This window comes from Pseudophryne corroboree (assembly GCF_028390025.1).
Source record: "Pseudophryne corroboree isolate aPseCor3 chromosome 7 unlocalized genomic scaffold, aPseCor3.hap2 SUPER_7_unloc_6, whole genome shotgun sequence".
Lineage (NCBI taxonomy): Eukaryota > Metazoa > Chordata > Amphibia > Anura > Myobatrachidae > Pseudophryne > Pseudophryne corroboree.
The window spans coordinates 890,601-916,000 of record NW_026967615.1 but is presented as its reverse complement, the minus strand read 5'-3'; the positions used below and the strand labels follow the sequence as shown (position 1 = coordinate 916,000).

Below are 25,400 nucleotides of genomic sequence, written 5' to 3'. Positions count from 1 at the left end.
TCAGTCAGCCGTGTGGCAGACCCTGTTGCTGAAATGATGGGTTCGTCAATGTTTTTCTTTTCAATCTAAGCCCCTGCAGTTTTCTGTAAGAATCTGCTTCGCTATGATGATCAACAAGTCACAAGGGCAAACACTCAGTGCTGGAGGCGTAGATCTTAGGACCAGCTGCTACAAGCATGGCAAAGGTGTCACTATCATTGGTGACACCCAGAGAGGCAACGAGGGAGATTGTAATGCAGTGCGCGCAGATAAGCAGCGCAACGGTAAAAAGGAGGCATGGTCTCATAGGTAGGGGTGTGGCCTGTTTTCCTGAATCTCCATTTTGTTGCTCCGGGTATCCCGGGGGTTGAGTGCTGCACCCGGGGACTAGTGTGTGAGTGGTGCTGGCTCCTGCACAGTGACAGAAACTGGGTGTTGCACGTAATGTTACAGTGAAACACCCATATTCTGTCACTGAAGAGGAGCCGGCACTTTGGTGTCACCCCCCTTGGCGGGTGACACTCGGGTGTGGGCCGCAACCCCGTTGTGATGCCACTGACCCATGGGAAGCTTTACGTGGCTTACCCATGTGTTAGTAGCCCCAAGCATCTTTTGTGTTAGTCCCTGAAGAAAAACTTCAAATATTTACAAATACATTTTGTAATCAATGGGCCTAATTCAGTAAGGATTGCAAATTCTGCTAAGTAACAGAATTTGCAATCCTTTGGTTCGCATGCTGGGGCCACCCAGCATGCCGCCTCCCTTCTTGACCACGCTGAAATTGCAGTCTCAGCGCAGTTCAGCGTGATCATAAAAAATGGGTTAGCCTCCTGTTGGTGCAGACTGTATGTGTGCGCAGGAAGCCGCCACCATTTTTGTGATCGCAGCTGCTGCATGTGATGTCATGCAGCAGCTCTGACCACGCCTCCTGTTTCTCCGTTGCCGACCCCATTTTGTAGCCCTGCCCATGCACCGCTCCATCTCCGACTTGGAAATGGATTGTTGCTGACCCCCCCCCCCCAGCACCGATTGACAATCAGAAGCGATCGCATTATCTGCGGGGTGCCGCAGAAAATGCAGGCGCATGCGTATGCTCTTAGCAATTTTTGCAGTTGGATTGCTTATTGCGATTGCAATCCAACCTGAATCAGGCTCTATTACCTATCACAATGCACTGCGGGTAGTACAAAATGGGGTTAATATAAGAGAAACCCCCCCCAGAGCTGTGCTCCTTAACTGTCCCTGGTGGCTAGTGGAGCGGCTGCCCAGTAATCAGTGTCCACGCCAGTGCGCACATGGCCCACCCCCTACAGCCACGCTGGATCACGGTATAGTGTGGGCACAGAAGTCCCTTACCTCCCTTTCATCAGCGGCCTCGTGATCCCGGAGGGCGGTGTGTGTGTGACTGACCTTAGGAAGAAACCGGAGCCTCCGCTGCAGTGACCCAGCAACCAGGGCACGGGAGTATACTGCGCCGCTGGGAGTGATGGAGCTGCAGTAAAGATGTCTATTAGACCTAACCTGCTGCAGCCCTTGTAGATTCTTATAAAAAAAAGTTCTTCTTTTCTTGTCAAAATTAATAGCTAAGAATAGGCTGCCTGAGGCAGCCCCCTGTTAAGTGGCCTGCTACTGAAGGCACCAACTACAAACTGAGCTCCCTGTTCATGGAAGCGAGGTTATAGAGCAGGGGGCGCTGAGCATCTTGGGAACAGTCAAAAGCTTTGAGCCTGTTAGTGCCTCAGATCAAGATCCTACTCTACACCCCAATGTGAATCCTTGTGGAGTCCAGTGTACCCCACAGAAGAAATGAATGTGTCACACCAATTGGCAGCAACATTAGAATAGCTGCTGATGGGCACAATTGAGAAAGGAAGGGGGGAAAACATTTGAATCCAGCACATATATGTAATTTGAATATGTAATTTGTACCTTCCTACTTTAAAATGTAATGGATGAACCTCACCCTGTGAGAACTATCTTCATGATCAAGAGATCTCATACGCAAGAAAAGCATGTGTTGGGATAGGGCTGTGGAGGGCGGCTGCTCGAGCACACCCCCGTCAAGTTAAGGAGATTCAACTGAGGAAGCACAAGGGAACTCTTGTCTGGGGACAACAACTGCAGGGAGACCACATCTTTTCAGATGAAAATGAGAGGGCGGAAGGCTGCCTAATACTGAAGCACCCTCAAACATCAAACCATATGCAACAACTAGTATAAGCATTCCTGGGGAAAGGTCTGCAGCAGACGGATTTGCATACGGTGATGTCATCCAAGCAGTGGGCCAAAGTTGGCTGGAACCCTCATCTGCATATGAAAAGAGAAAAGGGGCGCTTGGATGACCCCTAGTTCGCATTGAACACCCCCCACCGTCCTTTGGTGTGGGGCTCATGTTGGCCATGCCCCAGCCCCTGAAGCATTCAAGCTGATTTCTTGCAGCAGCTGGGCACTGTAACAGCTCCAGAGCTGCTCTGTAAGGCAAATAAAATGGTGTGGGCCCTGCAACACCACCTGTAGTTCGCATTGTGCGTTGGAAGGCACAAAGTAAGCAGACGGGAGAAGTCAGGATAGTGCGCAAGGGCATAGAAGGGAGGGGCTCAAGAAAAGAGAAGTGGAAACAGACAGCAAACTAGGCTGGAGAGAGACCTGAGACAATGAGATCTAAATTATACCAGAGCCAACCAGGGGAAAGCACAAATGCAGTCCCCCCCCCTACCACAAATTATGCAGTCGAGATTCCCACATTTGGGGAAATCACAGAGGTCAGCATACCCAGAATGCAATGAATGAACCTCACCCTGGGAAAACAATCTTCATGACCATGGTATCACCTAAGCAAAATAAGTATGATTTGAGATAGGGCTGGGGAGGGCCGCTGCTCAGGCACACCTCCGTCAAGTAAAGGAGATTCAACTGAGGCAGCACAAGGGAACTCTCATCTGGGGACAACAACTGCAGGGAGAACACATTTTCAGACGAATGTGTGAGGGCAGAAGGCTGCCTAATACTGAAGCACCCCCCAAACAACAAACCAAATGCAACAACTAGTGCAAGCATTCCTGGGGGAAGGCCTGCAGCAGATGGATTCGCATATGGTGATGTCATCCAAGCAATGGGTATAGTTGGCTGCAACCCTCGTCTGCATATAAAAAGAGAAAATGGTCACGCAGGGCATGGCGGCCTTTGTGGGGTTGCGCTTGGATGACCCCTAGATCGCTTTATACACCCCCATCAGTGTGGGGCTCATGTTGGCCATGCCCCAGCCCCTGAAGCATTCAAGCTGATTTCTTGCAGCAGCTGGACCCAGTAACAGCTCCAGAGTTGCTCTACAAGACAAGTAAAAGGGTGTGAGCCATGCAGCACCACCTGTAGTTTGCATACACACATATATAGGACAGCATCTCTTATATGCCCCAGGGGCAATAAAATAGTATCCTTATCTAGGGTATCCGTCCATGCCGCTACAGCACTACACATACACACCAAGGCAGACGCAATTGACGGTCTGAGTAAGGTACCTGAATGTGTATAAATGGACTTCAGGGTAATCTCCTGTTTGCGGTCAGCAGACTCTTTGAGGGTAGCCGTATCCTGGGACGGGAGGGCTAACTTCTTGGATAAGCGTGTTAATGCTTTGTCCACCCAAGGGGAGGATTCCCATCGTAACCTATCCGTTGATGGGAAAGGATACGCCATAAGAATCCTTTTGGAAATCTGCAGGAGATTCCCAAGCTTTTTCACATAACTCGTTCAGCTCGTGTGAGGGGAAAAGGTTACCTCAGGCTTCTTTCCCTTGTACATATGTACCCTCTTGTCAGGGATAGGGAGCTCCTCTGTGATGTGCAAAACATCTTTTATTGCCATAATCATATATCAAATGTATTTTGCCAATTTTGGCTGTAACTTTGCATCATCGTAATCGACACTGGAGTCAGAATCCGTGTCGGTATCTGTGTCAACAATCTGGATAGTGGGCACTTATGAGACCCTAGCAGTCCCTGCGACATAGGATCAGGCATGGGTTGAGACCCTGACTGTCCCAAAGCTTCAGCCTTGTCTAATCTTTTGTGCAATGAGTTTACACTAGCATTTAAAACATTCCACATATCCATCCAATCAGGTGTCGGCGGAGACACCACATTCATTTGCTCCCGCTCCTCTCTAATATAGCCTTCTTCCTCAGACATGTCGACACACGCGTACTGACACACCACACACACAGGGAATGCTTTTACTGAAGACATTTCCCCCACAAGGCCCTTTGGCAGAGCTGGCCCTAACCAATATGATGCCCTAGGCAAGATTTTGCCTGGTGCCCCCTAGCACCACCGCTGGTTCCGCCTCTGACCTTGCACCTCTTTCCCAGCACCATCAACCCTCACCCATAACAGTACTTATTTTGGTGTTTGTACCCCCTATATTTTAAACAGGAACAGTTCGCACATTTGGCGCACAGTCCAAAAAGGGGTGTGTTTTTGCTGGCAATGGGCATGTCCACACAATAGTACCCCCAATTAAAATTCCGCCACACAGTACTGCAATTTTATTCACATTTGATCACGCGATAGTGTCCATAATTCACATTACATCCCACAGTAGTATCACTTTACCTTATAAACGTTACTTCTCACAGTAGTGCTCCTTATTCACATTACATCACACTGAATTGCTCCTTATTTACATTACACCACACCCTATTGCTCTTTATTCACATTAGACGACACAGTAAATGCCCTTTCTATACGCAACGCTACATATTAGAGCACCTTATACACATAATGCCACACATTAGTAATGCATTTATACACATAATTCCACACAGTAATGCCCCTTACACATATGAGACACATCATTAATGTCCTTATAAACATAATGCGTCTTACACATTATGACAACCTTTATTAATGCCCTTTTACACAAAATGGCCCTCATTCCGAGTTGTTAGCTCGCAAGCTGCTTTTAGCAGTATTGCACACGCTAAGCCGCCGCCTACTGGGAGTGAATCTTAGCTTATCAAAATTGCGAACGAAAGATTAGCAGAATTGCGAATAGACACTTCTCAGCAGTTTCTGAGTAGCTCCAGACTTACTCGACAACTGCGATCAGTTCAGTCAGTTTCGTTCCTGGTTTGACGTCACAAACACACCCAGCGTTCGCCCAGACACTCCCCCGTTTCTTCAGACACTCCCACGTTTTACCCAGAAACGGCAGCGTTTTTTCACACACACCCATAAAACGGCCAGTTTCCGCCCAAAAACACCCACTTCCTGTCAATCACACTACGATCAGCAGAACAAAGAAAAAACCTCGTAATGCCGTGAGTAAAATACCTAACTGCATAGCAAATTTACTTTGCGCAGTCGCAGAGCGAACATTGCGCATGCGCAATTAGCGGAAAATCGCTGCGATGCGAAGAAAATTACCGAGCGAACAACTCGGAATGACCACCCTTGCGCATGCGCAATTAGCGGAAAATCGCTGCGATGCGAAGAAAATTACCGAGCGAACAACTCGGAATGACCACCAATGTCCCTTACACATATGCCGCACATTATTAATGCCCTTATACACATAATGACACACATAGTGCCCCTTACACATATGTTGCACATTATTAATGCATTTTTACATGACACACATAATGCTCCTTACTCATATTCCGAACACTACTGCACAATCAACCCACTCACATGCACACAGCACTCACACTGCCACTAACACTGTGACCTCTGCCTCTGCTTGGGTACAGATGTGTCCTCATAAATCTTGCCTCAATGCTAACGTTGGGGCACCTTTTTTTTATTAAAATGCATCTTATTTGCATTGCTATGTTGTTAGGATGCACACGCAGCTTCTGCTGATTAAAATGATATGCAGCATGCCTATATACTGTGTGAGACTGTGGCTGTATCTGCATATGAAATGCTACACACAGAATATAGGCATGCCACATATCATTTTAATCAGCAGAAGTTGCTGATGCCCCTAGGCATATCAAATGCCCTAGGCAATTGCCTAGTTTGCCTATGCCTATGACCGGCTCTGCCCTTTGGAGAGACAGAGAGAGAGTATGCCAGCACATACCCCAGCGCTATATAACCCAGGAATAGCACAGTAACTTAATGTTTGCACAGTAGCGCTGCTGTATGTAATTTGCGCCAAATTATGTGCCCCCCCCTCTCTTTTCAACCCTCTTGTCTACCGTGGTATAAGCAGGGGAGAGTCCGGGGAGCTTCCTCTCAGCGGTGCTGTGGAGAAAAAATGGAGCAGGTGAGTGCTGAGGGAGAAGCCCCGCCCCCTCGGCGGCGGGCTTCTGTCCCGCTTAAACTGTACAATTGGCGGGGGCTCATACATATATACAGTGCCCAGCTGTATATATGTTATATTTCTGCCAAAAAGAGGTTTATATTGCAGCCCAGGGCGCCCCCCCCTGCACCCTGCACCCTTACAGTGACCGGAGTATGTGAGGTGTATGGGAGCAATGGCGCACAGCTGCAGTGCTGTGCGTTACCTCAATGAAGATCATGAAGTCCTCTGCCGCCTCTGAAGTCTTCTTTTCTTCTCATACTCACCCGGCTTCTATCTTCCGGCTCTGCGAGGGGGACGGCGGCGCAGCTCTGGGACGGACGGCGAGGGTGAGATCCTGCGTACCAATCCCTTTGGAGCTAATCCCTTTGGAGCTAATGGTGTCCAGTAGCTTAAGAAGCAGGACCTTGCAACTCGGAGAGTAGGGCTGCTTCTCTCCCCTCAGTCCCTCGATGCAGGGAGTCTGTTGCCAGCAGTGCTCCCTGAAAATTAAAAACCTAACAAAATACTTTCTGTCAGAAAGCTCAGGAGAGCTCCTGAAAAGCACCCAGTCTCCACTGGGCACAGTATCAAACTGAGGTATGGAGGAGGGGCATAGAGGGAGGAGCCAGTGCACACCCAGAACTAAAGTCTTTCTTAAAGTGCCCATGTCTCCTGCGGAGCCGTCTATCCCCATGGTCCTTACGGAGTCCCCAGCATCCTCTAGGACGTTAGAGAAAATAGGATTTTAATACCTACCGGTAAATCCTTTTCTCTTAGTCCGTAGAGGATGCTGGGCACCCGTCTCAGTGCGTACTGTGTCTGCAGTTATTAAATGGCCCTTAACTCCAGAACATTTATGTGGAGACAACTTTCCCGACTTGACCATCTTCCTTGGACGTTTTCCCCCTGTGTGACTGCTCCCCAGCCTCGGAGGGTTGCATCCATGGTCCCTAGGATCCAGTCCTGGATCCCGAACCTTCGCCCCTCTAGGAGGTGAGAACTGTGCAGCCACCAATGGAGTGAGATTCTGGTCTTGGAAGACAGGATTATCCTCCGGTGCGTGTGTAGGTGGGATCCGGACCACTTGTCCAACAGGTCCAACTGGAACACTCTGGCATGGAACCAGCCAAACTGAATGGGCTCGTAGGCCGCAACCATCTTACCCAGCAACCAAATGCATTGATGGATTAACACTCTTGCTGGTTTCAGAATTTGTTTGACCAGACTCTGGATCTCCAGAGCCTTTCCACTGGAAGAAAACCTCTTCTGTGTCCAGTATCACTCCCAAAAACAACAACCGCGTCATTGGGACCAACTGCGATTTTGGCAAGTTTAGGAGCCAACTATGTTGTTGAAGAACTGTCAGGGAGAGTGCAATGTTTTGCACTAACTGGTCCCTGGATTTCGCCTTTATCAAAAGATCATCCAAGTACGGGATAATTGTTACTCCTTGCTTGCGATCACCCTGGTGAAAATCCTCAGAGCCGTGGACAGACCAAACGGCAATGTCTGAAATTGGTAATGACAATACTGAATTGCAAACCTCAGGTAGCTTGAGGCAGAGGCTAAATGGGAACATGTAAGTAGGCATCCTTTATGTCTACCAAAACCATGAAATCTCCTTCCTCCGGACTGGAGAGCACTGCACTGAGAGATTCCATCTTGAAATTTAATTTCCTTAGGTAGAAATTGAGGGATTTCAGATTTCAGATTGGTCTGACTGAGCTGTCCGGCTTAGGGACCACGAAGAGGCTTGAATAAAAACCTTCTCCCTGCTGACTAAAGCCGATTTGAACAATCGGTGAGGGGGAACGTCTTGAAACCCCAGTTTGTACCCTTGGGACACTATTTGTAAAACACACGAGTCCATGTCCGAATGAATCCAGAACTGACTGAAGAGTTTTAGACGTGCCCCCACTGGTGCGGGCTCCTGCAAGAGAGCCCCAGCGTCATGCGGTGGATTTGGCAGAAGTAGAGGATGATCTCTGCTCCTGCGATCTTGAAGAGGATGCAGACCTCTTCCCTCTTCTCCTTCCTCTACCTGCAAAGAAAGGGGAATCTTAACTTCTTGCATATCTATTGGGCCGAAATGACTGCATCAGATAATGATGCGTCTTCATCCGTTGGGAGGGAACATAGGGCAAGAAGGTTGACTTACCTGCGGGAGCTGCCGAGATCAAATTAACTAGGCAGTCACCAAACAACGCTTCACCTTCATAGGGAAGAGACTCCCTTTCTTCTTGGAGTCAGCATCAGCATTCTCTTGGTGAATCCACAATGCCCTCCTATCCGAGACTGCCATGAAATTGGCCCGTGAACTCAAGAGTCCTATATCCCTTGCAGTCTCACGTAAGTATGCTGCAGTGTCCTTGATATGATACAACGTAAGGAGTATCCCATCTCTCCAAGGTATCTATATCGGATGACAAGGTATTCGACCAATTCTTGAATACTACTACTCACCCATGCACATGTAATGGCAGGTATAAGTAATGTACCCTTGGTTACATAACTAGAAATAATGTAGCTTCCTGCATACGATCCACTGGATTTGTGACAGGGCCCCGTGCAGAACAGGGGGTGACTCCCACTTTATTCTGTCCGCGGCGGGAAATGAATAAACAACCAGAATCCTTTTGGGGATTTGAAACCATCTTGTCGAGCTGGCCCAGACTTTCTCAAACAGAGATGGAGGAATGTTACATCAGCTTTCATTATATATCAATATATACATACATATAGACCCCTTTGTCAATAACAGCAGGGTCTTCAGTGATTTTAATATGTCCTTAATATCCACAATCATGTACTGAATGCTCCTTGCCAATATTGGATCTAATCAGGAAACATTATGGTCGACATAGGAATCAGTATCCGTGTCAGTATCAGTGTGTAGTAACTGGGCAAAATAACATTTTTGCGACCCCGCGGGGCCTGAGGGAAAAGAAACATAGCCATGAACATCACATCTATTCTCTACGTCTGTGTCTGGGACACAGATTTATCCAACCTTACTCTGATATTACTGAAACTTTTACCCAGTCAGTTATTGGTGGTGCCAACAGGGCCACCATCATATGTCTGCATTCCTAATATAGTTTCCTCTTGGGAAAAACATTCAGCCACCGACATGTTGACACACATGTACCAAGTACCCACAGACACATCGGCTTATGGGGGACAGACCGTCAGTAAATCTGTCAGAGGGACACAGAGGATTTTTCAGCTCACAATCCAGCGCCAAAAGTACACAGACTGGGAAATAATAAACTATATAGTGATAGACTTGTAATGCTCTAAAGATGTTCTGGTGAGGTGAGGAAGAAGCCCCGCTACTGTAATGGCGCGTATCTGTCCCGCTCAGAAATAATTAATTACGCTAGCGGGGTAAGGACAGTGCCCAGGCACTAATGTCCACTTTTTCCAGCCTTTTGTGAGGAATTTATGCTGCCCAGGGTGCCCCCCCCCGTGCCCTGCACCCTGCAGTGCCTATGTTTGTGTGGGAGCATTGCGCGCAGCGTTCCGCTCGCTGCTCGGTACCTCAGAATGCCATCACTGGAGAAGAAGTCTTCTGTTCTTCTGCTACTCACCTGTCTTCTGGCTCTGTAAGGGGGTGACGGCAGGCTGCGGGAGTGTGCATCTAGGCGTACCCAGCGATCAGCACCCTCAGGAGCTAATGGTGTCCTGTCAGCCTGAAGCAGAGCCATTGAACTCACTAGAAGTTGGTCATACTTCTCTCCCCTAATTCCCACGAAGCAGGGAGACTGTTGCCAGCAGCCTCCCTGAAAATAAAAAAAACTAACAAGTCTTTTCAGAGAAACTCAGTAGAGCTCCCCTGTAGTGCATCCAGTATCACTGCGCACAATACTAAAACTGGAGTCTAGAGGAGGGGCATAGAGGGAGGAGACAGTTCACACCCTTTGAAAGTCTTAAAGTGCCCATGTCTCCTGCGGATCCCGTCTATACCCCATGGTTCTTAATGTGACCCCAGCATCATCTAGGACGTATGAGAAAACAAATAACGCACACATGAGGAGGAGAGAACTAAGGAAGCTATAAGGAGAAGAGGGGAGGGAGGGGGGGTTGAAAGGTAAGGTAGTAAAGGCATATTGGATAAACTACAACCTTATACATATTCATTAATGTACCAGTAGTTAGAAGTAGAAGAGCTCTAACAGAAACCACAAAGCTTATCTAAAGCCACACCACACTGGATATGCCCAATCTCATTTGATTTTTGAAGCAAAGCAGTATTGGACTTTGTTAATACATGGATGGGAGACTGCTTGGTAGTATCAGATTCTTTAGGTGTTTTTAAACTACCAACACCATTTTCTTGGTACATTTAATTTTTACATGTATTCTTTTATGTACCAGAAGTTAGAAGTAGAAGAGCTGTAATAAAAACCACCAGCTCATCTACAGCCACAGCACACTGGATTTGCCCAATCTCTCCTGATCATGGAAGCTGAGCAGTGTTGGTCCTGGTTTTAGTACTTGGATTGGAGACCACCAGGAAATACCAGGAGCTGTGTGTATTTTTACAATACTAACAACGTTCTCTTGATGCATTCCATTTTGAAACATTGGGGCAGATCTATTAAGCCTGGTGAACTGATAAAGTGCAAGGTGATAAAGTACCAGCCAGTCAGCTCCTAACTGTCATTTTTCAAACCCAGTCTGTGACATGGCAATTAGGAGCTGATTGGCTGGTACTTTATCACCATGCAAATTATCATTTCACCAGGTTTAATAAATCGTCCGCTTACTCATTTATGTACGAGTAGTTAGAAGTAGAAGAACTCTAACAGAAACCACTAAGCTCATCTACAGCCACACCACACTGTATATGCCCAATATCACCTGATCTTAGGCCTGGTTTGTTCTTGGATGTGAGACCACCTGGGAATACCAGGTGCTGTAGGTAGTTTTATACTACCAACACCGTTCTCTTGATGCATTCTATTTTGAAACTTATTCATTGATGTACCAGTAGTTAGAAGTAGAAGTTAGAAACAGCAAAAATCATCTACAGCCGCATCACACTGGATATGTCCAATCTCATCTGATGTTGGAAGCTAAGCAGTGTTGTGCCTGGTTAGTTTTTGGATTTCAGGTCCTGCCTTCTGGTTTGGCCACGGCACCTCGGAAATTCACCAAGGTCATGGCCGTGATGACGACCCTTCACCATCGGTGGACCAGGGAGGAATCTCTCCTCCCAATAAACATTCTGGAATTGCAGGCAGTGTTCAATTCATTGACACTGGCCCTGCCTCTAGTACAGAACAGGCCTGTTCAAGTACAATCGGACAACGCCACCACGGTAGTGTACACAAATCATCAAGGCGGCACTCGAAATTGCATAGCAAAGCTGGAAGTATCAAAAATCCTCAGTTGGGTAGAACGTCATCTGCCAGCAATATCGGCAGTGTTCATTCCCGGAGTCCTCAACTGGGAAGCGGATTTCCTCAGTCGTCAGGACGTTCACGCTGGAGAGTGGAGAGGCCGCAGCAGAAATGTCTGCACTGGTGTCAGTAGGTGACTGAGGCAGGGATGACTGGGAGATAGTGGGTAACTGAAGCATGTATGAGTGGGAGATAGTGGGTGACTGAGGCCGGGGTGACTGGGAGATAGTCAGTGACTAAGGCAGGGGTGATAGGGTGATTTGACTGTTCCCAAGATGCTCAGCGCCCCCTGCTCTATAACCTCGCTTCCATGAACAGGGAGCTCAGTTTGTAGTTGGTGCCTTCAGTAGCAGGCCACTTAACAGGGGGCTGCCTCAGGCAGCCTATTCTTAGCTATTAATTTTGACAAGAAAAGAAGAACTTTTTTTATAAGAATCTACAAGGGCTGCAGCAGGCTAGGTCTAATAGACATATTTACTGCAGCTCCATCACTCCCAGCGGCGCAGTATACTCCCGTGCCCTGGTTGCTGGGTCACTGCAGCGGAGGCTCCGGTTTCTTCCTAAGGTCAGTCACACACACACCGCCCTCCGGGATCACGAGGCCGCTGATGAAAGGGAGGTAAGGGGCTTCTGTGCCCACACTATACCGAGATCCAGCGTGGCTGTAGGGGGCGGGCCGTGTGCGCACTGGCGTGGACACTGATTACTGGGCAGCCACCAAAGACAGTTAAGGAGCACAGCTCTGGGGGGTTTTCTTCTATATTAACCCCATTTTGTACTACCTGCAGTGCATTGTGATAGGTAATAGAGCCTGATTCTGGTTGGATTGTAATCGCAATAAGCAATCCAACTGCAAAAATTGCTAAGAGCATACGCATGCGCCTGCATTTTCTGTGGCACCCTGCAGATAATGCGATCACCTCTGACTGTCAATCGGTGCGGCGGGGGGGGGGTCAGCAACAATCCATTTCAAAGTCGGAGATGGAGCGGTGCAGGGGCAGGGCTACAAAATGGGGTCGGCAACGGAGAAACAGGAGGCGTGGTCAGAGCGGCTGCATGACATCACATGCAGCCGCTGCGATCACAAAAATGGTGGCGGCTTCCTGCGCACACGTACAGTCTGCACCAACAGGAGGCTAACCCATTTTTTATGATCACGCTGAACTGCACTGAGACTGCAATTTCAGCGTGGTCAAGAAGGGAGGCAGCATGCTGGGTGGCCATGCCCTGTTATGGGTGGCCCCAGCATGCGAACCAAAGGATTGCAAATTCTGTTACTTAGCAGAATTTGCAATCCTTACTGAATTAGGCCCATTGATTACAAAATTGTAAACAATATTTGAAGTTTTTCTTCAGGGACTAACACAAAAGATGCTTGGGGCTACTAACACATGGGTAAGCCACGTAAAGCTTCCCATGGGTCAGTGGCATCACAACAGGGTTGCGGCACACACCCGAGTGTCACCCGCCAAGGGGGGTGACACCAAAGTGCCGGCTCTTCTTCAGTGACAGAATATGGGTGTTTCACTGTGACATTACGTGCAACACCCAGTTTCTGTCACTGTGCAGGAGCCAGCACCACTCACACACTAGTCCCCGGGTGCAGCCCCCAACCCCCGGGATACCCGGAGCAACAAAATGGTGATTCAGGCCACGCCCCTACCTATGAGACCATGCCTCCTTTTTACCATTGCGCTGCTTATCTGCGCGCACTGCATTACAATCTCCTTCGCCACCTCTCTGGGTGTCACCAGTGATAGTGACACCTCTGCCATGCTTGTAGCAGCTGGTCCTAAGATCTACGCCTCCAGCCCTGAGTGTTTGCCCATGTGACTTGTTGATCATAATAGCGAAGCAGATGCTTACAGAAAACTGCAGGGGCTTAGTTTGAAAAGAAAAACATTGATGAACCCATCATTTCAGCGACAGGGTCTGCCACACGACTGACTGAAATGACTGGTTGGTTTGTGCCCCCACCAAAAAAGAATCAATCAATCAATCAATCAATCAATCTCTCCTTGCACAAACTGGCTCTACAGAGGCAAGATGTCCACCTCATCATCCTCCGATTCCTCACCCCTTTCACTGTGTACATCCCCCTCCTCACAGATTATTAATTCGTCCCCACTGGAATCCACCATCTCAGATCCCTGTGTACTTTCTGGAGGCAATTGCTGGTGAATGTCTCCACGGAGGAATTGATTATAATTCATTTTGATGATCATCATCTTCTCCACATTTTCTGGAAGTAACCTCGTACGCCGATTGCTGACAAGGTGAGCGGCTGCACTAAACACTCTTTTGGAGTACACACTGGAGGCAGGGCAACTTAGGTAGAATAAAGCCAGTTTGTGCAAGGGCCTCCAAATTGCCTCTTTTTCCTGCCAGTATACATACTGACGTGCCTACCTGGATGCAGTCACTCATATAATTCTCCACCATTCTTTCAAAGGTGACAGAATCATATGCAGTGACAGTAGACGACATGTCAGTAATCGTTGCCAGGTCCTTCAGTCCGGACCAGATGTCAGCACTCACTCCAGACTGCCCTGCATCACCGCCAGCGGGTGGGCTCGGAATTCTTAGCCTTTTCCTCGCACCCCCAGTTGCGGGAGAATGTGAAGGAGGAGCTGTTGACGGGTCACGTTCCGCTTGACTTGACAATTTTCTCACCAGCAGGTCTTTGAACCTCTGCAGACTTGTGTCTGCCGGAAAGAGAGATACAATGTAGGTTTTAAATCTAGGATCGAGCACGGTGGCCAAAATGTAGTGCTCTGATTTCAACAGATTGAATCCTGGTTAAGCGAATTAAGGGCTCCATCCACAAGTCCCACATGCCTAGTGGAATCGCTCTGTTTTAGCTCCTCCTTCAATGTCTCCAGCATTATTTTGCAAAAGCCTGATGAGGGAAATGACCTGACTCAGGCTGGCAGTGTCTGAACTGACTTCACGTGTGGCAAGTTCAAAGGGTTGCAGAACCTTGCACAACGTTGAAATCATTCTCCACTGCGCTTGAGTCAGGTGCATTCCCCCTCCTTTGCCTATTTCGTGGGCAGATGTATAGGCTTGAATGGCCTTTTGCTGCTCCTCCATCCTCTGAAGAATATAGAGGGTTGAATTCCACCTCGTTACCACCTCTTGCTTCAGATGATGGCAGGACAGGTTCAGGAATGTTTGGTGGTGCTCCAGTCTTCGACATGCGGTTGCTGAAGGCAGAAAGTGGCCCGCAATTCTTCGGGCCACCGACAGCATCTCTTGCACGCCCCTGTCGTTTTTTAAATAATTCTGCACCACCAAATTAAATGTATGTGCAAAACATGGGACGTGCTGGAATTTGCCCAGATGTAATGCACGCACAATATTGGTGGCGTTGTCCGATGTCACAAATCCCCAGGAGAGTCCAATTGGGGTAAGCCATTCTGCGATGATGTTCCTCAGTTTCCGTAAGAGGTTGTCAGCTGTGTGCCTCTTATGGAAAGCGGTGATACAAAGCGTAGCCTGCCTAGGAACGAGTTGGCATTTGCGAGATGCTGCTACTGGTGCCGCCGCTGCTGTTCTTGCTGCGGGGGGCAATACATCTACCCAGTGGGCTGTCACAGTCATATAGTCCTGAGTCTGCCCTGCTCCACTTAACCACAGACAAGTGGACATTGGGTACAACTGCATTTTTTAGGACACTGGTGACTCTTTTTCTGAGGTCTGTGTACATTTTCGGTATCGCCTGCCTAGAGAAATGGAACCTAGAGGGTATTTGGTACCGGGGACACAGTACCTCAATCAAGTCTCTAGTTGCCTCTAAATTAACGATGGATACTGGAACCACGTTTCTCACCACCCAGGCTGACAAGACCTGAGTTATCCGCTTTGCAGCAGGATGACTGCTGTGATATTTCATCTTCCTCGCAAAGGACTGTTGGACAGTCAATTGCTTACTGGAAGTAGTACAAGTGGTCTTCCGACTTCCCCTCTGGGATGACGATCGACTCCCAGCAGCAACAACAGCAGCGCCAGCAGCAGTAGGCGTTACACTCAAGGATGCATCGGAGGAATCCCAGGCAGGAGAGGACTCGTCAGACTTGCCAGTGACATGGCCTGCAGGACTATTGGCTCTCCTGTCTAAGGAGGAAATTGACACTGAGGAAGTTGGTGGTGTGGTTTGCAGGAGCTTGGTTACAAGAGGAAGGTATTTAGTGGTCAGTGGACTGCTTCCGCTGTCATCCAAAGTTTTTGAACTTGTCACTGACTTATGATGAATGCGCTGCAGGTGTCGTATAAGAGGGAGAACACATATTTTCAGATGAACATGGGAGGGCAGAAGGCTGCCTAATACTGAAGCACCCCCAAACAACAAACCAAATGCAACAACTAGTGCAAGCATTCCTGGGGGAAGGCCTGCAGCAGATGGATTTGCATATGGTGATGTCATCCAAGCAGTGGGTCAAAGTTGGCTTCAACCCTCGTCTGCATATGAAAAGAAAAAAGGGATGTGCAGGGCATGGCGGCCTTTTGCGGCGCTTGGATGACCCCTAATTCACATTAAACACCTCCACCCTCCTTCGGTGTGGGGCTCATGTTGGCTATGCCCCAGCCCCTGAAGCATTCAAGCTGATTTCTTGCAGCAGCTGGGCACTGTAACAGCTCCAGAGCTGCTCTGTAAAGCATGTAAAAGGGTGAGGGCCCTGCAGCACTACCTGTAGTTTGCATTGACGTTGGAAGGCACAAAGTAAACAGACAGGAGAGGTCATAATAGTGCGCAAGGGCATAGAAGGGAGCGGCTCAAGAAAAGAGAAGTGGAAACAGACAGCAAACTAGGCTGGAGAGAGACCTGAGACAAAAAGATCTGAATTATACGAGAGCCGACCAGGGGAAACACAAATTATGCAGACAAGTTTCTTACATTTGGGGAAATCGCAAGAGCAGCACACCCAGAGTGCAATGGGTGAGCCTTGCCCTGGGAGAAGCACCTTCATGATCATAGTATCTCACCTGGCAGGTAAGTAGGAGTTGGGCTAGAGCTGGGTAGGGTCGCTGCTCGGGCACTTCCCTGTCAAGTGAAGGAGATCCAACTGAGTCAGCACAAGGGAACTCTCGAAAGAAGAACAAGGCTAGAGGAAGATCTGAGACAAAGAAATCTGACTTTTACCAGAGCTGACCAGAGGAAAGCACAAACACAGTACCCCACTACCACAAATAATGAAGTCGAGTTTCCCACATTTGGGGAAATCACAGTGGTCAGCATACCCAGAATGCAATGAATGAACCTCACCCTGGGATAACAGTCTTCATTACCATGATATCTCCTATGCAAAATAAGTATGATTTGGGATAGGGCTGGGGAGGGCCGCTGCTCAGGCACATCTCTGTCAAGTAAAGGAGATTCAACTGAGGCAGCACAAGGGAACTCTCATCTGGGGACAACAACTGCAGGGAGAACACATATTTTCAGATGAACATGGGAGGGCAGAAGGCTGCCTAATACTGAAGCACCCCCAAACAACAAACCAAATGCAACAACTAGTACAAGCATTCCTGGGGGGAGGTCTGCAGAAGACGGATTTGCATACAGTGATGTCATCCAAGCAGTGGGCAAAAGTTGGCTGGAACCCTCATCTGCATATGAAAAGAGAAAAGGGGTATGCAGGGAATGGCGGCCTTTTGCGGCGCTTGGATGACCCTTTGTTCGCATTAAACACCCCCACCCTCCTTCGGTGTGGGGCTCATGTTGGCAATGCCCCAGCCCCTGAAGCATTCAAGCTGATTTCTTGCAGCAGCTTGGCACTGTAACAGCTCCAGAGCTGCTCTGTAATGCAAGTAAAATTTTGTGGGCCCTGCAGCACTACCTGTAGTTTGCATTGTGCATTGGAAGGCACAAAGTAAGCAGACAGGAGGAGAAGTCAGGATAGTGCACAAGGGTATAGAAGGGAGGGGCTCAAAAAAAAAGAGGTGGAAACAGACTGCAAACTAGGCTGGAGAGAGAACTGAGACAAAGAGATCTGAATTATATGAAAGCCGACCAGTGGAAACACAAATTATGCAGTCAAGTTTCCCACATTTGGGGAAATCACAGGGGCAGCACACCCAGAGTGCAATGGGTGAGCCTTGCCCTGGGAGAAGCACCTTCATGATCATAGTATCTCACCTGGCAGGTAAGTAGGAGTTGGGCTAGAGCTGGGGAGGGTCGCTGCTTGGGCACCCCCCTGTCAAGTAAAGGAGATCCAACTGAGGCAGCACAAGGGAACTCTCGAAAGAAGAACAAGGCTAGAGGAAGATCTGAGACAAAGAAATCTGACTTTTACCAGAGCTGACCAGAGGAAAGCACAAACACAGTCCCCCACTACCACAAATAATGCAGTCAAGTTTCCCACATTTGGGGAAATCACAGGGGTCAGCATACCCAGAATGCAATGAATGAACCTCACCCTGGGAGAACAATCTTCATGACCATGGTATCTCCTATGCAAAATAAGTATGATTTGGGATAGGGCTGGGGAGGGCCGCTGCTCAGGCACATCTCTGTCAAGTAAAAAAGATTCAACTGAGGCAGCACAAGGGAACTCTCATCTGGGGACAACAACTGCAGGGAGAACACATATTTTCAGATGAACATGGGAGGGCAGAAGGCTGCCTAATACTGAAGCACCCCCAAACAACAAACCACATGCAACAACTAGTGCAAGCATTCCTGGGGGAAGGCCTGCAGCAGATGGATTTGCATATGGTGATGTCATCCAAGCAGTGGGTCAAAGTTGGCTTCAACCCTCGTCTGCATATGAAAAGAGAAAAGGGGCGTGCAGGGCATGGCGGCCTTTTGCGGCGCTTGGATGACCCCTAGTTCGCATTAAACACCTCCACCCTCCTTCGGTGTGGGGCTCATGTTGGCTATGCCCCAGCCCCTGAAGCATTCAAGCTGATTTCTTGCAGAAGCTGGGCACTGTAACAGCTCCAGAGCTGCTCTGTATGGCAAGTAAAAGGGTGTGGGCCCTGCAGCACTACCTGTAGTTCGCATTGTGCGTTGGAAGTCACAAAGTAAGCAGATGGGAGAAGTCAGGATAGTGCGCAAGGGCATAGAAGGGAGCGGCTCAAGAAAAGAGAAGTGGAAACAGACAGCAAACTAGGCTGGAGAGCTCTTCTGTCTATATTTTGCAAACCTGCTCTTGTCCTCTCCAGCTGCTCCATGTAGATTTGACGTCTGGAAAGGTGCATAACCCACTGACAAGCAGGCACACTCCTGCATGAGTTTTCTCTCTCACTAGCTGGATGATACACAATCATTTGCATGTGCTCCACCTCCGACACACCACCCACCCAACCACCCAGTGACCAGAGCCACCCACAAACCAACTGGCTCCGTGATTTAATTTGCACAGTGTAGTCATCCAGGCAGCATGTCCTTCTCAATGGAAGGATCTCTGGTTCCATGGAATCTTCCACATTGGAATGCTGCGGAATAAAAAGGATTTAAATATTCAGCTTGCTAGCATTCAATGTACCTGCGGCTTGGCTTTAGCACATTGGTCTTCATCCTGTGGCCCTCCAGCTGCTGTGAAACTACACATCCCAGCATGCCCTGCCACATTTTTGCTATTAAGGTATGCTAAAACTGAGGCAGGGCATGCTGGGATGTGTAGTTCCACAGCAGCTGGAGGGTCGCAGGTTGAAGTCCCATGTTCTAGCATGCCTGTTCTATGATGCATGTACCGTGATGTCACAATCAGCTTGGAATGGGGTGTCTAGCAGGCATTTGCTGACAGCCACTTGAGGGAGACACACATCAGGAGATGCAGCATATCGGAGGTCTTCGATGCCTTTCCAGCAAATGCACACCACCTGCTGCTGGTCTGGACACAAAACAATGCCCACAATCGAAGTCCCAAAATGCCCAACTACAGGATTCATGTAAGTAGTGAATTTAGGAATGAATTTAGAAGTAGGAAATTAAGTTAGTTCACAAGTACATTCAAATTCTGATCTAAAGTCTAGGTAGGCCTCACGTCCTGGCAGCCCCCAGCACTTAAAAATGCCTTGATTAGAGGTAGAGAATTAAATGTAGATAAAAAGTAGACACAAAATAAGACTACACAGAGCAGTTATCAGGTGTCTTTATCAATTGTTGCATTTAAAAAATCAAGCAATTAGGGAACACAATGTTGCAACAATGTAACCCTATTTGCAAAATAGTACTAAATAAGTTTGTCAATGTAAGACATTTGCAAAGGCGCATCCAAAACACGCTGGAAAATGCAACTGAATCTGTTTTTGGAGGCTAGAATAGGAAATGTGCATCGGTCCTACAAGTACTGAAAGCTCTTCTACCATCTCCCTTTTCTGAAAAGCCATTTAATATATGGTTCCCAGATAGGGGACATATCAGATATTGCCTTTCAAAAGCAGCAAATATCATACCACTTCTATTGCCATCAAAGATAAACATTGATTGTTTTCAGATATTGGATTGAAAGAGCAGTCTTTATTGACATAAAGAAGCAAAAAAAACATACATAAACATTACACACATAAGTACTGTGTTGTAGCACAGATAAAACACAATACAAATGCTGTCGGTATAGTACAGTTCAAGAACTACAGCACAGGCCAGCCTACACTATAAATCATGAACTGCACTATACATTTAAACAATACAATAATACAACAGTTAATAAGGCTATGGGTGTGGAGTGTAAGAGGGTGAGGGAATCACAAGCCCGAAGCTTTATTGAAAGACAGACACATATAAAGGGAGGATTAATAAATACAAAGATATCCTTTACTATAGAATGTAGTCCAATCCGGTCTTTCAACTCTTCCACAACTTAAAAACGGATAGTGTTCCCAAGCCTTCCATCCTGGAATATCTTCAATCTCTCGCCAATGAAGAAAACAATCCCTCCAGCAGACTCTTCAACCACGATACAAGATCACAGACAAAAGGGCGAGAAGCAACTACACTTGCGTTTAACCAAAATAGCTAAAACTTAGTGGAGGAAAGTGCAGTGCACCAAAACATAAGCTGACACAATCATGGAGAATGCCCAGCATATATGCTCTTCTATCTATATTTTACAAACCTGCTCTTGTCCCCTCCAGCTGCTCTATGTAGATTTGACGCCTGGCAAGGTGCATAACCCACTGACAAGCAGGCACACTCCTGCATGAGTTTTCACTCTCACTAGCTGGATGATACACATTCATTTGCATGTGCTCCACCTCCGACACACCGCCCACCCAACCACCCAGTCACCAGAGCCACCCACAAGCCAACTGGCTCCGTGATTTAATTTGCACAGTGCAGTCATCCAGGCAGCATGTCCTTCTCAATGGAATAATCTCTGGTTCCATGGAATCTTCCGCATTGGAATGCTGCGGAACAAAAAGGATTTAAACATTCAGCTTGCTAGCATTCAATGTACCTGCGGCTTGGCTCTAGCACATGGGTCTTCATCCTGTGGCCCTCCAGCTGCTGTGAAACTACACATCCCAGCATGCCCTGCCACAGTTTTGCTATTAAGGTATGCTAAAACTGAGGCAGGGCATGCTGGGATGTGTAGTTCCACAGCAGCTGGAGGGTCGCAGGTTGAAGACCCATGTTCTAGCATGCCTGTTCTATGATGCATGTACCGTGATGTCACAATCAGCTTGGAATGGGGTGTCTAGCAGGCATTTGCTGACAGACACTTGAGGGAGACACACATCAGGAGATGCAGCATATCGGAGGTCTTCGATGCCTTTCCAGCAAATGCACACCACCTGCTGCTGGTCTGGACACAAAACAATGCCCACAAACGAAGTCCCAAAATGCCCAACTACAGGATTCATGTAAGTAGTGAATTTAGGAATGAATTTAGAAGTAGGAAATTAAGTTAGTTCACAAGTACATTCAAATTCAGATCTAAAGTCTAGGTAGGCCTCACGTCCTGGCAGCCCCCAGCATTTAAAAATGCCTTGATTAGAGGTAGAGAATTAAATGTAGATAAGAAGTAGACACAAAATAAGACTCCACAGAGCAGTTATCAGGTGTCTTTATCAATTGTTGCATTTAAAAAATCAAGCAATTAGGGAACACAATGTTGCAACAATGTAACCCTATTTGCAAAATAGTACTAAATAAGTTTGTCGATGTAAGACATTTGCAAAGGCGCATCCAAAACACGCTGGAAAATGCAACTGAATCTGTTTTTGGAGGCTAGAATAGGAAATGAGCATCGGTCCTACAAGTACTGAAAGCTCTTCTCCCATCTACCTTTTCTGAAAAGCCATTTAATATATGGTTCCCAGATAGGGGACATATCAGATATTGCCTTTCAAAAGCAGCAAATATCATACCACTTCTATTGCCATCAAAGATAAACATTGATTGGTTTCAGATATTGGATTGAAAAAGCAGTCTTTATTGACATAAAGAAGCAAAAAAACATACATAAACATTACACACATAAGTACCGTGTTGCAGCACAGCCAAAACACAATACAAATGCTGTCGGTATAGTACAGTTCAAGAACTACAGCACAGGCCAGCCTACACTATAAATCATGAACTGCACTATACATTTAAACAATACAATAATACAACAGTTAATAAGGCTATGGGTGTGGAGTGTAAGAGGGTGAGGGAATCACAAGCCCGAAGCTTTATTGAAAGACAGACACATATAAAGGGAGGATTAATAAATACAAAGATATCCTTTACTATAGAATGTAATCCAATCCGGTCTTTCAACTCTTCCACAACAGAAAAACGGATAGTGTTCCCAAGCCTTCCATCCTGGAATATCTTCAGTCTCTCGCCAATGAAGAAAACAATCCCTCCAGCAGACTCTTCAACCACGATACAAGATCACAGCCAAAAGGGCGAGAAGCAACTACACTTGCGTTTAACCAAAATGGCTAAAACTTAGTGAAGGAAAGTGCAGTGCACCAAAACATAAGCTGACACAATCATGGAGAATGCGCCAGCATATATGCTCTTCTATCTATATTTTGCAAACCTGCTCTTGTCCCCTCCAGCTGCTCTATGTAGATTTGACGCCTGGCAAGGTGCATAACCCACTGACAAGCAGGCACTCTCCTGCATGAGTTTTCACTCTCACTAGCTGGATGATACACATTCATTTGCATGTGCTCCTCCTCCGACACACCGCCCACCCAACCACCCAGTCACCAGAGCCACCCACAAGCCAACTGGCTCCGTGATTTAATTTGCACAGTGCAGTCATCCAGGCAGCATGTCCTTCTCAATGGAATAATCTCTGGTTCCATGGAATCTTCCGCATTGGAATGCTGCGGAACAAAAAGGATTTAAACATTCAGCTTGCTAGCATTCAATGTACCTGCGGCTTGGCTCTAGCACATGGGTCTTCATCCTGTGGCCCTCCAGCTGCTGTGAAACTACACATCCCAGCATGCCCTGCCACAGTTTTGCTATTAAGGTATGCTAAAACTGAGGCAGGGCATGCTGGTATATGTAGTTCCACAGCAGCTGGAGGGTCGCAGGTTGAAGACCCATATTCTAGCATGCCTGTTCTATGATGCATGTTCCGTGATGTCACAATCAGCTTGGAATGGGGTGTCTAGCATGCATTTGCTGACAGCCACTTGAGGGAGACACACATCAGGAGATGCAGCATATCGGAGGTCTTCGATGCCTTTCCAGCAAATGCACACCACCAGCTGCTGGTCTGGACACAAAACAATGCCCACAATTGAAGGCTCAAAATGCCCAACTACAGGATTAATGTAAGTAGTGAATTTAGGAATGAATTTAGAAGTAGGAAATTAAGTTAGTTCACAAGTACATTCAAATTCAGATCTAAAGTCTAGGTAGGCCTCACGTCCTGGCAGCCCCCAGCATTTAAAAATGCCTTGATTAGAGGTAGGGAATTAAATGTAGATAAGAAGTAGACACAAAATAAGACTCCACAGAGCAATTATCAGGTGTCTTTATCAATTGTTGCATTTAAAAAAATCAAGCAATTAGGGAACACAATGTTGCGACAATGTAACCCTATTTGCAAAATAGTACTAAATAAGTTTGTCGATGTAAGACATTTGCAAAGGCGCAAACAAAACACGCTGGAAAATGCAACTGAATCTGTTTTTGGAGGTTAGAATAGATGCAGGATCAAGTAGCTCAATGGGTAGGGTATTTGATTAGAATTCAACAGGTTATAGGTTTGAATCCTGGGTATGATAGTTTGAAGTGTTATTTAATAAAGTATGTTTATATATTAGTCACATATGGCTTACTTGTACAAATGGCATGTCACCAGTTAGTGCTGACTGCTGATATGCCATTTGCACAAACACGCCATGTGTGACTGTATATGCATTTAAGGAAGGCACCCCGGCAATACCACAAACCATTGAGTGTCAAGTATACTAGATATATCTTCATATCTCATGTGCTTTCTCTGAGACCAATCTTGTTATGCCCCTTCCCCACAAGGCATGCGCCTTTTGTCCATATTGCAAAAATGGGGAGGGGGGGGGCATATAATTATCTGTCACAGGGCACCAAAAAGTCTAGTTATGGCTCTGGTATGCATTATGTAATCTGGCAGACCATATCTCCAACACTGGCTGGTTGGAAAAGAAATCCGGTTATCTATGTGAGCAAATGACCATCAACGATTTACTCTCAAACACTAGAAAATGGACAAAAATGGTCCCCTAAACAAATTGGTTAAATTTTGGGTTTAACCAATTTGTGTAATGACCATTTTTGACCACTTTTCTAGTGTTTGGGAGCAACTGGTTAATTGACATTTGCTCCTATACATTACCAGATTTTCATTCCATCCATCCAGACTGGATAGATAGCCTGACAGATAATTGTGTAGTGTACGCCCAGGATAACTGTCAGTTGTGCTTTCTTTTATGACGGCACATAAATGGGTGGGCAGATCCAGAGCAAGCACTGCCCACTCATGCATAGTTGTCAACTGATGTGAAGTTCCAGGGGGCAATCTCAGTTATAAAGAAAAGTATCTGGAAATTGTCCCTAGTTTAAAAAAAAATAAAAAAAAAATTGATCAACTCCATTTATTTAGTATGATATCCCAGGTGATAGGATGCCGGCAGTCAGAACAACATACTTTATTAAATAACACATCTCAAACTACCATACCCAGGATTCAAACCTATAACCTGTTGAATTCTAATCAAACACCCTACCTATTGAGCTATTTGATCCTGCATAAAAATTGTGAACATTATATGAAGCTATTGGTACTTTGAAAAAAAAAGTATCAGCATTACAACGCAGCAGATCCATGCAGTTTGCAGCCACACACTACATGTATCTGCTCAGCCACAATGCTGATTATTTCTTCACAAAGTACAAGGTGAGCTCCAAACAGAATTCTCTAGCTTAGAATTATGCCAAACCTAGAAGTCGGGCCCCCCACCCTGGGATCCCCCAGAGGGAGGCCTGCACCGTCATGCGGCAGGCTTGTCCGTTTTGGAAGCAGGCTGATGGGCAGCCCAGGCTTGCTTCAGTCTGGGCTTGGCAGGTCTGGAAGCATGAGCTTGCTTTGGGTATGCCTGACCTTGGGTACGCTTTACCTTGAGGATGAAAGGGCCAAGGGAAAGTACTTTTAGCCTTCTGCGTGGTAGGAGTCATACTAGGTTGGCAAGCTGTTTTAGCAGTAGCCAGATCAGCTACAATCTTATTGAGGTCTTCTCCAAAGAGAGTGTCTCCCTTGAAAGGAAGCACCTCCAGGGTTTTCTTGGAAT

At 47.0% G+C, this 25,400-nt stretch overlaps 5 non-coding genes across 5 annotated transcripts; all 5 read right to left on the bottom strand.

The window, feature by feature from the left end:
• Positions 1-2,661: 2,661 nt before the first annotated feature.
• On the bottom strand, positions 2,662-2,827 carry LOC134986881 (U1 spliceosomal RNA). Its single transcript, XR_010192651.1, has one exon. It is a non-coding gene; the product is annotated as a U1 spliceosomal RNA (small nuclear RNA).
• Positions 2,828-16,510: 13,683 nt separating this feature from the next.
• On the bottom strand, positions 16,511-16,673 carry LOC134987023 (U1 spliceosomal RNA). Its single transcript, XR_010192779.1, has one exon. It is a non-coding gene; the product is annotated as a U1 spliceosomal RNA (small nuclear RNA).
• A 152-nt stretch (positions 16,674-16,825) lies between these two features.
• Positions 16,826-16,989, bottom strand: LOC134986942 (U1 spliceosomal RNA). The gene has a single exon (XR_010192709.1). It is a non-coding gene; the product is annotated as a U1 spliceosomal RNA (small nuclear RNA).
• A 674-nt stretch (positions 16,990-17,663) lies between these two features.
• Positions 17,664-17,826, bottom strand: LOC134986935 (U1 spliceosomal RNA). The gene has a single exon (XR_010192703.1). It is a non-coding gene; the product is annotated as a U1 spliceosomal RNA (small nuclear RNA).
• A 152-nt stretch (positions 17,827-17,978) lies between these two features.
• On the bottom strand, positions 17,979-18,142 carry LOC134986854 (U1 spliceosomal RNA). Its single transcript, XR_010192626.1, has one exon. It is a non-coding gene; the product is annotated as a U1 spliceosomal RNA (small nuclear RNA).
• Positions 18,143-25,400: the final 7,258 nt, after the last annotated feature.